Source organism: Adiantum capillus-veneris, chromosome 5 (genome assembly GCF_014529385.1).
Source record: "Adiantum capillus-veneris isolate H3 chromosome 5, ASM1452938v2, whole genome shotgun sequence".
Classification (NCBI taxonomy): Eukaryota; Viridiplantae; Streptophyta; class Polypodiopsida; order Polypodiales; family Pteridaceae; genus Adiantum; species Adiantum capillus-veneris.
In genome coordinates, this window is record NC_140935.1 from 137,345,815 (window position 1) to 137,358,624 (window position 12,810).

Below are 12,810 nucleotides of genomic sequence, written 5' to 3' on the forward strand. Positions count from 1 at the left end.
AAAAACATCTATGTCGTTCCATAGCTCTTGAAGCTCTTCAATCAAAGGTGCTAAATATACATCCATGTTCTTCACCTTGTGTTTTCGTGGGACTAGAAGAGAGAGCAAAATGTTCCCCTTCTTGGCTGACTCCCATGGTGGAATGTTGTAGTTCACAACAACCACTGGCCAAGTACTCCATGAGGTAGACCGATGCCCAAATGGGTTTACCCCAGCACTAGCCAGACCAAGCCTCAAGTGATGAGGCTCTTCTCTAAACTCCGGCCATGTCTGCTCAATGTGTTGCCATGCCGACGAGTCAGCCGGCACTCTCATAACCCAATTGGTGGAGCGATTTGTCATATGCCATGTAAGAAGCTCGCTTGTTTCTTTGGTGTTGAATATGTGCTTGATGCGGGGAATGAGGGGGAAATGACGAAGAAACTTGTGAGGTATTGTGGTTCCTTGCATTCCCTCTTTGTACCTTGATTCTCCACACTCCGGGCAAGCATCAAGCCCTGCATGTTCATTGCGGAATAGCATGCAATCATTGATACATGCATGTATGCGATCATAGTCCATCCCAAGCCCTGTCACCACGTGTCGTGCCTTCCTTAGATTTTCTGAAAGATGATTGCCTTTAGGCATCATGTTGCCTAACAACCTATGACATAATTAAAGAACCCACCCACATCGTACGGCAAGTGTGACCCCCCTCCCATGACTGCTTCCTAGCACAATCGCTCTTACGTCCTCCTCCCGCCTCCGCCCCCGATCACACTCCAATGGGGAGTGACATCAATGGATGCCAAAACCCTCGGATCACTAGTTTCCATTCCAGCGCGTTTTCTCGGATCGTCCCATAGTCCATAATCATCCACGTGAGCCAATCATATACGCCGAATCCGTGCAATTGCACGCTTACATCGCGTATATGGACATGGTAATCGCTCGCTCAACCATCGAGTTCGTTCCGCGCCAACCGGCGGACCCACGTCATCCCAATCGTCCTGCACACACGACCACACACTAAATAAGAGAAAGAAAAATCAAGAATGTTGGTACTGACATGACTGACACTCATTAAAGATAGAGGGGAGGTGGGTACAAGAGGTCATGCAGTCGGCCTAACCTTAATGTCTCATCAGAGATTTTAGCGGTAATACTGGCGGTAATATGAGCGGTAACCGGCGCGGTAATACTCACAGTAAAATTCCAGGCAAATGTTTTTATATAAAGGGGGCACCTACGTGCCCCCGCGAAATTGAATGTCAAAAATTCAAAAAACGACCTCTTCTTCTGCGGGGGCCTGTTTCCCTCTCCATCTCCAAGCTCTCTCTCCTTCTCCCTCTCCATCTCCAACCTCTATTACTCTCTTCATCTCCATCCCCACCATATCCAAGAGATCGAGGTCACGAATGTAAGTGCTCAAACTCTCTCTCTTTCTTCTCCTTCTTGTAGTTTCTACGCACTAATTTGTGTCCAAGCACACACTAATGCAAGCATTAGTGTGTGCATGCATTATACACACACTAATGCTTGTATTAGTGTGTGATTGTGCACAAATTAGTGTGTTTTCACACACTATTTTGTGCACAATGCATGCATTATACACACACACACTAATGCAATCATTAGTGTGTGCATACCTCTCTAACACACACTAATGCTTGCATTAGTGTGTGCTTGTGCACTAATTAGTGTGTTTTCACACACTATTTTAGGCACGATGCATGCATTATACACACACCATTAGTGTGTGATTGTGCACAAATTAGTGTGTTTCCACACACTATTTTGTGCACAATCACACACTAATGCAAGCATTAGTGTGTGCATGCATTAGTGTGTTTCCACACACCAATTTGTGCCCAAGCACACACTAATGCAAGCGTTAGTGTGTGCATACCTCTCTAGCACACACTAATGCTTGCATTAGTGTGTGCTTGTGCACAAATTAGTGTGTTTTCACACACTATTTTAGGCACAATGTATGCATTAGTATCACACTAATGCGGGCACAATCATACACACTAATTGTAATAGGACTAATTTTTGAAGTTCTAAAAGTCGAAAAGAATGGAGTAGGGCATATCTTTCGTTTCGTACGATTTGAAAGATTGTTGAATAGTCTATTAAATAGAGCTTATATGAATGAGTTTGAGATATTAAGAGAGAACATATATTCTTTTTTTAAATAATACACTAAAGACGTATTTGATGAAGATTAATGAATAACAGATAGTCTGTCTATGAAGAGTAAAATTGAGATTTTTATTAATATCAATGTTTTATATTTATGTGTTTTAGCTTAAAATGCATGGGTAGGCTTAAAATAAGTTGAAAAAGTAGTGGAGACCCAAAAATAGAGGTTTTATGAGTCGCGACCTAAAAGTTGCGTTTTCAGCCAAACAGAGACGTTTTTCGTAATTCTGTCCTCGTAACCTTGTAGACTAGACCTATTCCCGTCGTTTTGAGTACCTAGCTTGCTCTATTATGAGTTTGTTTGTAGAAGTTATGATGAAAACAAATAGAAGGCAGCAGCAGTGTAGTATACACAGGGACAGGCAGACATACAACATCATACAGTTCTCCCTGCTATAAACCAAGAAGTGGATTGTTTCTTCATGGTAGAGTATTGCAATTGAGATTATGAAGGTATATAATTATGTATTTTTACTTTGATTATCATGTTGAATTGGTTGCACGAGTATGTTCTTTTCACTATTTTGTAGGCGATGCAGAAATCAGTTTGTGAAACCGGATCTGTGCAAAGTGTCATGATAAAAATATAACCTTTACGGATCGCTCAGTGATCACGTTCTTATCTTATTCTTGCAGGTATACTTGGTGCGAAAATCGAGTTGATTGAACGCCTAAAAAGCGACCATTTTGAGAAGCCGCATGCTTTTTGAGGAAAAGAAGGATTAAAGAACGACGGATGGTGCATTTGGGGATCATTCACAGATCTCCTCTTCTGCGAGTGTGAGTGCGAGTGCGAGTGCGAGTGCGAGTGAGACGCTGCATGCAAGCGAACTGAAGCTTGGGGGTGGTCGGGAGGTTCGAGCTCCGTACAACGGAGTGCGCCCATATTCAATTGCTCCTCTGTTGTATCAAAACTCTACAAAGATTCATCAATACAAAGATCTCTTTCTCTATCTTTTGCTGTCGATCTCTATTATTCCGTTCCGGTGACAAGTGGTATCAGAGCAAGCGGTTGATTCTGGATATGGAAGGATACGAGAGGAGGATGAAGGAGCAAGAAGACCTGATTTCGTGACTATGAGAAGATATGGAACAAGAAAATCGGAAGCGTGCTGAGGCTCTGCGGAGCAAAGCAGCACGAGAGCCTGATATCTATGTGGACCTTGATGGCAAACATGAAGGTGAAAACCATGCTACACCACCAAGAAACAATAATCATTCTGGCGACGCTCGGATACTTGGCGATGGTGGAAGTGGTGATGGTGGAAACGGTGATGGTGGATGTAGAGGTTGTCAACGCGAAAAAGAAACGATGATGATATGGAAAAAGTGACAACCAAATCATTCTTAATGAAGACTAAGCTTAAAGAGTTTGATGGCATAAGAAAGATATGCGAAGATTTAGAAGCGTGGATTGAAGAACTCAAAGATTTGGATTATACTTTCAATATTGAGAACACGACCACTAGACTTTCGAATGCTTAAGCAAGGTGACCGATAAGACAATATGTACCAAGATGGCTGAATTGGAGACTTTTGGCGATGCGTACGATAAAGGTAAGTCATCTACCCCTTCTTTGTGATGTTTTATGTCTTTGATACGTCCTTTGAAAGCTTCTGTGATGGAATTTATGCGTAAAAGTTGAGATTTAAATTTGAATTTCTTAATTGATTTGGATAGTATTCATTGATTCTTCTCGTCTAAATTGATTGAGAAATTAAACTTGAAATTAAATCGAGAAGTTAAAAGACTTTTGGACTTAACCAGTGGTAATAATAGTTTCACAAAAGAGTTAGTAGAATTTATTTATTTTTTTCTTTGAGGAGTCGGAAACATAAAGATGATTTCTATATTATTCACATTGATATGCATGGTGTTATCATTGGTATCAATTAGATCATTGAAAATCATGTTTTGATTGATTGTTAAGAAAGAAAAATATATCTTTAATCATTTGATGATGATAAGTCACATTCTTTGTGGAAAGAAAGAGATTCTAAATCTAGTTTTGGCAATGGAATTGATAAGGTGACTTAGATAAGAGTGTGAGACGTTGCTTGTGTTTGCTTGTGTGAGACGTTGCTTGTGTTTGCTAATGAGATTAAAGAAGAATCTGGGGATAAGCATAAAGAGACAAATCCACAATTTATAGAGGATATCTTACATGAATTTAAGGATGTGTTTCTGGACGATCTTCCTGGTATGCCTCCGCCTAGAGCGGTAGACCACTCCATAGATCTATATCCAGGAGCAATACCTTATTCAAGAGCTCCATACAGGTTCAATATTGATGAGCTTAAAGAGATCAAGATACAACTTGATGATCTTTTGAAAAAGGGTTTCATTAAACCTAGTGTATCTCCTTGGGGTAGTCCTGTGTTATTCCAAAAGAAAAAGGATGGTACATATAGGTTATGCATTGACTATAGGGTATTAAACAAACAGAGCATTAAGAACAAATATCCTCTTCCTCGCATAAATGAATTGCTTAGCCATTTGAGTGGTGCCACAATATTTTCAAAGGTCGACCTTTGTTCTGGCTACCATCAAATCCGCATCAAGGCCGAGGACATTCCAAAGACTGCTTTTCGTACACATTATGGGCATTATGAATTTACAGTTCTTGCTTTTGGTTTGACTAATGCACCAACAACTTTCATGTGCTTAATGAATAATAGTTTTCACCCGTATCTTGATGACTTCATTCTGGTAACTCTTGCATAATATTTTTGTGTATTCTACGAATGAAGAAGATCATGCATTGCACTTAAATAAAACATTTGAGGTTTTGCGTGAACATAAATTGTATGCCAAAGCAAGTAAGTATTCTTTTGCAAAGGATCAGATTGTGTATTTGGGAAGAGTGATTTCTAAAGAGGGGATTCACATTGATCTTGATAAAGTTAAGACTATGTTAGTAAGAGATGTAAGAAGCTTTATGGGTCTAGCACAATATGAGAGAGCACACATTAAAGATTTCTCTAAGATAGCAAGTCCTTTGACCGAATTGACCAAGAAAGACAAGGGTTTTGTGTGGACTTCTAGCTGTGAGACTGCTTTTGAGACCTTGAAGGCTAAAATAGCGGAAAATTATGTTTTAAAAGTTCCTGAGATGGGCAAACCATTTGTCGGTTCCTGTGACAAGGTGAACAATTAGGTTGTGTTTTAACACAAGAAGGAAGAGTGGTTTCATATGAGTTTAGGAAATTAAGACGACATGAATTGAACTATACAACACATGATCTAGAATTGCTTGCTGTTGTTCATGCATTGAAGCATTGGCGTCATCTCTTGCTTGGTGTAAAATTTGAATTGCGTACTGATCATCAAAACTTGAAGTATATTTTCACTCAGCCATTGTTAAATAACAGACAAAGAAGATGGATCGAATTGCTGGCTAAGTATGACTTTGATTTGAAGTATTTGTGTGAAAAAGAAAATAAAGTTGCAGATGCATTGAGTTGTAGGCCCATGTGTAATTTTTTGACTGTTGTGCGATCCAATTTGATTGATGAGATACATGCTGAAGTTGAAAATGATTCCTTTTATATGGCTATTTTGAAATTCTTGCGTGAGAATATTGGTGAGATGTATGAAAACAGATATCACTTGTATAAGGGAAATCTGTATTGTTATGACCGCTTGTGTATTCCTGCAAATTCTTCTTTTAAGAGTCAAATTCTGCATGAGTGTCATAATTCACCTTTTTTTGGTCATCCTGGATTAAATAAGACATATGAAAAGATTAAAACCTCATTCTTTTGTCCGCGTGTGAAATTGGATGTTAAGAATTATGTGTGTGAGTGATTTCAATGTCAACAAGTTAAGATTGAGCATAAGAGGATGCCTGGTGACCTTCAACCCTTAGACATTCCTTTACAGAAGTGGGAGTGTATATCCATGGACTTTATCATTAGACTTCCTACTACTCGTGGAGGGTATGATTCGATCTTTCTGGTGGTAGATAGACTCACAACACAAGCTCACTTCTTTCCTGTAAAAATAAGTGATGCTGCATTGACCATTGCACACTTGTTTGTGAAAGAGATATTTCATTTGCATGGCATGCCCAAGAGTATAGTGTCTGACAGAGATTCTAAGTTCACTTCTCATTTCTGGAGAGCGACTTTTGACTCTATAGGTACCCAATATCGCATGTCTACTGCTTTTCATCCTCAAACTGATGGGGAAACGGAGAGAGTGAATCGTATTCTAGAAGATATGTTACGAATGTATATCAATGAAAACCAATCTAATTGAAATGAATATCTACCTTTGGTTGAATTTGCATATAACAGTTCATATCATTCATCTATTAGGATGACTCCGTTTGAGACCATGTATGGCTACAACTGTCCCACACCTATTAATTTCCTTAACTCGAGGAATAAGGTAGAACTCTCACGTGAGATGCTTGAGAAAATGGATAGCGAGTTGGTCAAAATCAGGGGGAATATTAGAGAAGCTCAAAAGAGACATAAATTGTATTATGACAAGAAACATCGTGTTGTGGAGTATAAAACTGGTGCTATGGTTTTTTTTAAAGGTTATTCCCAAGAAGTCTCATTTGATTCTTGGAAAGGATAAGAGATTGTCTCCACCATTTGCTGGGCCATTTAAAATTTTGAAGCGCATTGGTTCATTAGCTTACAAATTGGAATTGCCTTCTCATGTTAAAGTGCATCCTGTATTTCATGTGAGTTTATTGAAAAAGTATGTTCCTAATGTGCATCATGTTTTACAAAAAAACTCTAAGTTGAAAGATAACGGACCATTGATTGTAGAACCACACTTAGTACTAGGTAGGTGTGTTAAACATCTGATAAATAGAGACATTGTGGAAGTTTTAGTTAAGTGGCAGAACTATCCAGTAGAGGATGCATCATGGGTTGATCTTAGTGTTTTGCAAACAGAATTTTTCTCTCTTTCCAACTCTGAGGACAGAGTTAATTTTGATAAGGGGAGAATGTAATAGGACTAATTTTTAAAGTTCTAAAGGTCGAAAAGAATGGAGTAGGGCATATCTTTCGTTTAGTACGATTTGAAAGATTGTTGAATAGTCTATTAAATAGAGCTTATATGAATGAGTTTGAGATATTAAGAGAGAACATATATTCTTTTTTTAAATAATACACTAAAGATGTATTTGATAGAGATTAATGAATAACAGATAGTCTGTCTATGAAGAGTAAAATTGAGATTTTTATTAATATCAATGTTTTATATTTATGTGTTTTAGCTTAAAATGCATGGGTAGGCTTAAAATAAGTTGAAAAAGTAGTGGAGACCCAAAAAGAGAGGTTTTATGAGTCGCGACCTAAAAGTTGCGTTTTCAGCCAAACAAAGACGTTTTTCGTAATTCTGTTCACGATGCCTTGTAGACCAGACCTATTCCCGCCGTTTTGAGTATTTGGATTGCTCAATTCTGAGTTTGTTTATAGAAGTTATGATAAAAACAAATAGAAGGCAGCAGCAGTGTAGTCTACACAGGGACAGACAGACATACAACATCATACAGTTCTCCCTGCTATCAACCAAGAAGTGGATTGTTTCTTCATGGTAGAGTATTGCAATTGAGATTATGAAGATATATAATTATGTATTTTTACTTTGATTATCATGTTCAATTGGTTGCACGAGTATGTTCTTTTGACTATTTTGTAGGCAATGTAGAAATCAGTTTGTGAAACCGGATCTGTGCAAAGTGCAACCTCTATTATGTTTGCTCTTGGAGAGATCTTTTGTTGACTCTTATATGACATTTTGATGACTTTATGATTAAAATATTGAGTTAATTCTACAGAGATATTGTTTGACTGGTTAAGTCATGTAAGTGAGTTTTTTGTAGATTGGATGACCTATAACTGGTTAAGTCATGTGATTGAGATAATCATGACTGGTTAAGTCTTATGATTGAGTTTGATGGATTGGATAAGTCATGACTGGTTAAGTCAAGATTGGTTAGGTCATGTGATCGGGTTCTAATGAATCGGATAAGTAAGGATTCATGAAGTGATACGATTGAGCTTTTGGTGGACTGGATAAGTCTAAGTTTCGAAAGTACCCTACTCATTTGAGTTATTACAAACATTGATGTACACTCAGGGGAATCCTCAAATCACTTCTACATTGGAAAACCCTCATAACGATGCTCTCTATACGGAGATTCAGGAGAAGAAGTTGTTGCTCAAACAAATGCAACCACCTTCTTTTAAAGGAGAGGGTGATGATATTGAGAAAGAAGCAGAAGTATGGATTGAAGCTATGGATGATTACTTCTCTGCTGCAAGGACCACACCTGCAAATCAAGTAATGTTAGGAATGTCTCTTCTCTCAGGGGAAGCAAAATTATGGTGGAAACAACATTGTCGTGACATGGGAGTGTTGGAGAACTCTCAAATTTGGTGGGAGATCAAACAAGCGGTGAAGGAAAGATACTTACCTCCTGTCCATGAAGCAATAACGATGAATGAGTTCTTTAGCCTAAAACAATACAGTTTATCTTTGGAAGAGTACTACTCAAAGTTTGTAAGGCTTAGACGTTATGCACCATCAATGACCATAGAGCAACAGGTAGGTGGCTTTTGTCAAGGATTAAGAGAACCCATTTGCTCGCGATTGGAAGCCTTGAAACCTACCACTGTACAAGATGCTTTACTACGAGCCAAACCTTTAATGAAGGAACAAGGGATTGCAAAAAGAATTGAACGGAATCAAAGTTTCAACGATAGACAACCACAAAGGGTTTATGCTGCTAATGCGACAGATTCTGGACGCTTAAATGTTCGATGCTTTGAATGTGGAGAGTTGGGACGTTATGGAAACTCTTGCCCACGACTGAATAACGGAGTAGGCGTAGTAAGTGAAGCAGACTATGAATATTACCCTTTTAGAGATAATAATGGTCATTACTAATTGGAGTAGGAGTATCCTCAGCTTTTCTCGAGATGAGGACATCTCGAATCCCTAAGTTGGGGAGATTGTAATGTACCCAACATTTATCCATATAAGTCATTTCAGTTATTTTGAGATTTTCAATTTTGTGAGTCATCGTGAGTTTATCAAAGCAATCGGATTGGAAATCGGGTTCAGAATCCATTTATTTATGATCTTTCTTTATGTGGAACAATAAGTTTATGTGGGAACCTAATCTATGTGTGAAGAAAAAGCTTAGAGATAGTATTTTTAGGAAAGAAAGAGAGGTGAGTCAAAATTAAGATATATCTTTCTTTCTCTCTTTCAAAATAGAATGGGAACTTGTAAGTATAGAGCTTTTTAAAATCGCACATAGGATTCACATACCCAAAAAAATAGTTAAAATAATAATAATAATAATAAATTTTTTTAGCCGCGATGACGCGCGAGTTTTTTTCTTCTCCTATTCTTGAAACCTCTTAGTATTTTTAGCACCTCCTGAAGGCCTATATAAAGGACCCTTCTCCTCTCACTTTGAATACAAACATCTACAGAAGCGGAAGCTCTCTTGCAACGACGTGCCGGCGGAAGCCTCTCTCCCTTAACCTCTCACCTTCAAGCCATCTCCATCTCCAATCTTCGACGTGCCTTGACCCGATTTTTGAAACTCTCTCTCTCTCTCTCTCTCTCTCTCTCTCTCTCTCTCTCTCTCTCTCTCTCTCTCTCTCTCTCTCTCTCCAACAACGCGCTTTCCTTTTCTCCATTCCGAAGCTATGGCTCCGAAGCGGGTAACACGAAGTTCTAATGACGCCCATACCGTTGCACCACCAAGGAAGGTGGGAAGGAAGGTGTCTACTCCGAACAGATCTGCTGCGGAAGCATCAACCGAAGAAGAAGTCGAAGCCGTCCAAACTCCAGCACAGGAGTTAGCTATACGCGCTCCAAATCCGGTAAGACAAATTTATAATTCTGCATTGTTATTCATGTTTGGCTTGGGAAGCTAAACATAGGGAACCCCTTAAACCGTCCGAAAAATGTGATTCTATCACATGAAACAAGCATATGTTTTCATAGACTAGTGAAAGGTCTGTTTGATAAATTGTTACTGTTTGTTGGATTGTTATTGTTTAATCAATTGTTATTGTTTGATAAGCGGTTTCTGATTGATATAAAGAATTGGTTGATTATGTTTGATGAATCATTTAATGATAAGAATTGTTGAAAGAATATATTTTGTTCTCGCGAGTAGCGAGATGATTCCACGGATAGCAGAGATTAAGCTGAGGTTATCGTTTCTGTTTTGTTACTCGTGGTTAGCGAGATGCCTCGCGGTTAGCGGGATGCCTGGCGGTTAGAAAGATGCCTCGCTGTTAGCGAGATGCCTTGCGGATAGCGGGATGCCTGGCGGTTAGCAAGATGCCTCGCGGTTAGCGAGATGGGAAGGTTGCGCAATTCGTGGTTAGCGAATAAATCCTTTGCAAAGGCTCTGTTGGTTAGACCGAGAAAGTCCGCGGGTAGCGGCAAAATCATGAGAAATTGGAAAAGTTGTCTTTGTTTAATAATAGGGTTGCCTTCATTACCATTGTTTGAATTGTTTTGGTATTGTTTGAAGGGCTGTATAAAAGAACCTGTGTTTGGAATTAATTAAGGAACGAGGTTTGTATATGTAAAATAGTGTGGATAAAAGTGTGCGTGTGGGGTGGAAAGTAGGGACTGGCTCAAGTTGCCAGTGAAGGATGGGTGGACTCAATGAGTCGAGTACTTTTCACTTTGTCTCAGTTAGTTAGAGATTTATCCCATGTTATATTTTGGATTTAAGGATCGCTGCCATGCCTCTTAAACGCGGGGAAAAAGGCGTTGTTTTTGGATCCTTAATATGTGAAAGGGATTTCTTCTCTTATAATGTAAGATCTAGAGTCCGTAGAACCTTTAAGCTCATCGACCTGGCTTGTGGCGTAGGTTCTTGCAACTACGAGCACAATAGGTGGAAGTCTTCTTCTCTTTCATAGCTCGTATCCTTGCTTCGCCTTATCGGAGTAGGGTGTCGTCAACGAATTTAGAGGATAAAGAAGGCTATCTTCCAAGTCGCCCCGATCTTTTAGGACGAGGACCTTACAATTGGTATCAGAGCTTAGGTTAAAAAGATTTAGTTGACTACTTCAAGCTTCTTCATGTGTATTGTTTTCTATCCCATTATGAGACTCGCAGGGATATTACAATATGCCGATTGATGTATCATAGTTATGGTTGAAACCTCTATTATATATGTTTGCTCTTGGAGAGATCTTTTGTAGGCTCCTATATGACATTTTGATGACTTTATGATTAAACGATTGAGTTAAGTCTACAGAGATATTGTTTGACATGTTCAGTCATGTAAGTGAGTTTTTTTGTAGATTGGATGACCTATGACTGGTTAAGTCATGTGATTGAGATAATCATGACTGGTTAAGTCTTATGATTGAGTTTGATGGATTGGATAAGTCATGACTGGTTAAGTCAAGATTGGTTAGGTCATGTGATTGGGTTCTAATGAATCAAAAAAGTAAGGATTGATTAAGTCATACGATTGAGCTTTTAGTGGACTAGATAAGTCTAAGTTTCGAAAGTACCCTACTCATTTGAGTTATTACAAACATTGATGTACACTCAGGGAAATCCTCCAATCACTTCTACGTTGGAAAACCCTCAGAACGATGCTCTCTATACGGAGATTCAAGAGAAGAAGTTGTTGCTCAAACAAATGCAAACACCTTCTTTTAAAGGAGAGGGTGATGATATTGAGAAAGAAGCAGAAGTATGGATTGAAGCTATGGATGATTACTTCTCTGCTGCAAGGACCACACCTGCAAATCAAGCAATGTTAGGGATGTTTCGTCTCTCAGGGGAAGCGAAATTATGGTGGAAACAACATTGTCGTGACATGGGAGTGTTGGAGAACTCTAAGATTTGGTGGGAGATCGAACAAGCGGTGAAGGAAAAATACTTACCTCCTGCCCATGAAGGGATAAAGATGAATGAGTTCTTTAGCCTAAAACAATACAGTTTATCTTTGGAAGAGTACTACTCAAAGTTTGTAAGGCTTAGACGTCATGCACCATCAATGACCATAGAGCAGCAGGTAGCTCGCTTTTTTCAACGATTAAGAGAACCCATTTGCTCGCGATTGGAAGCCTTGAAACCTACTACTGTACAAGATGCTTTACTACGAGCCAAACCTTTAATGAAGGAACAAGGAATTGCAAAAAGAATTGAACAGAATCAAAGTTTCAACGATAGACAACCACAAAGGGTTTATTCTGCTAATGCGACAGATTCTCGACGCTTAAATGTTCGATGCTTTGAATGTGGAGAGTTGGGACATTATCGAAACTCTTGCCCACGACTGAATAACGGAGCAGCCGTAGTAAGTGAAGCAGACTAAGAATATTACCCTTTTAGAGATAATAATGGTCATTACTAATTGGAGTAGGAGTATTCTCATCTTTTCTCGAGATGAGGACATCTCGAATCCCTAAGTTGGGGAGATTGTAATGTACCCAACATTTATCCATATAAGTCATTTCAGTTATTTTGCAAAGTAATTGAGATTCTCAATTTTGTGAGTCATCGTAAGTTTATCAGAGCAATCGGATTGGCAATCGGGTTCAGAATCCATTCATTTATGATCTTTCTTTATGTGGGAACCTAATCTATGTGTGAAGGAAAAG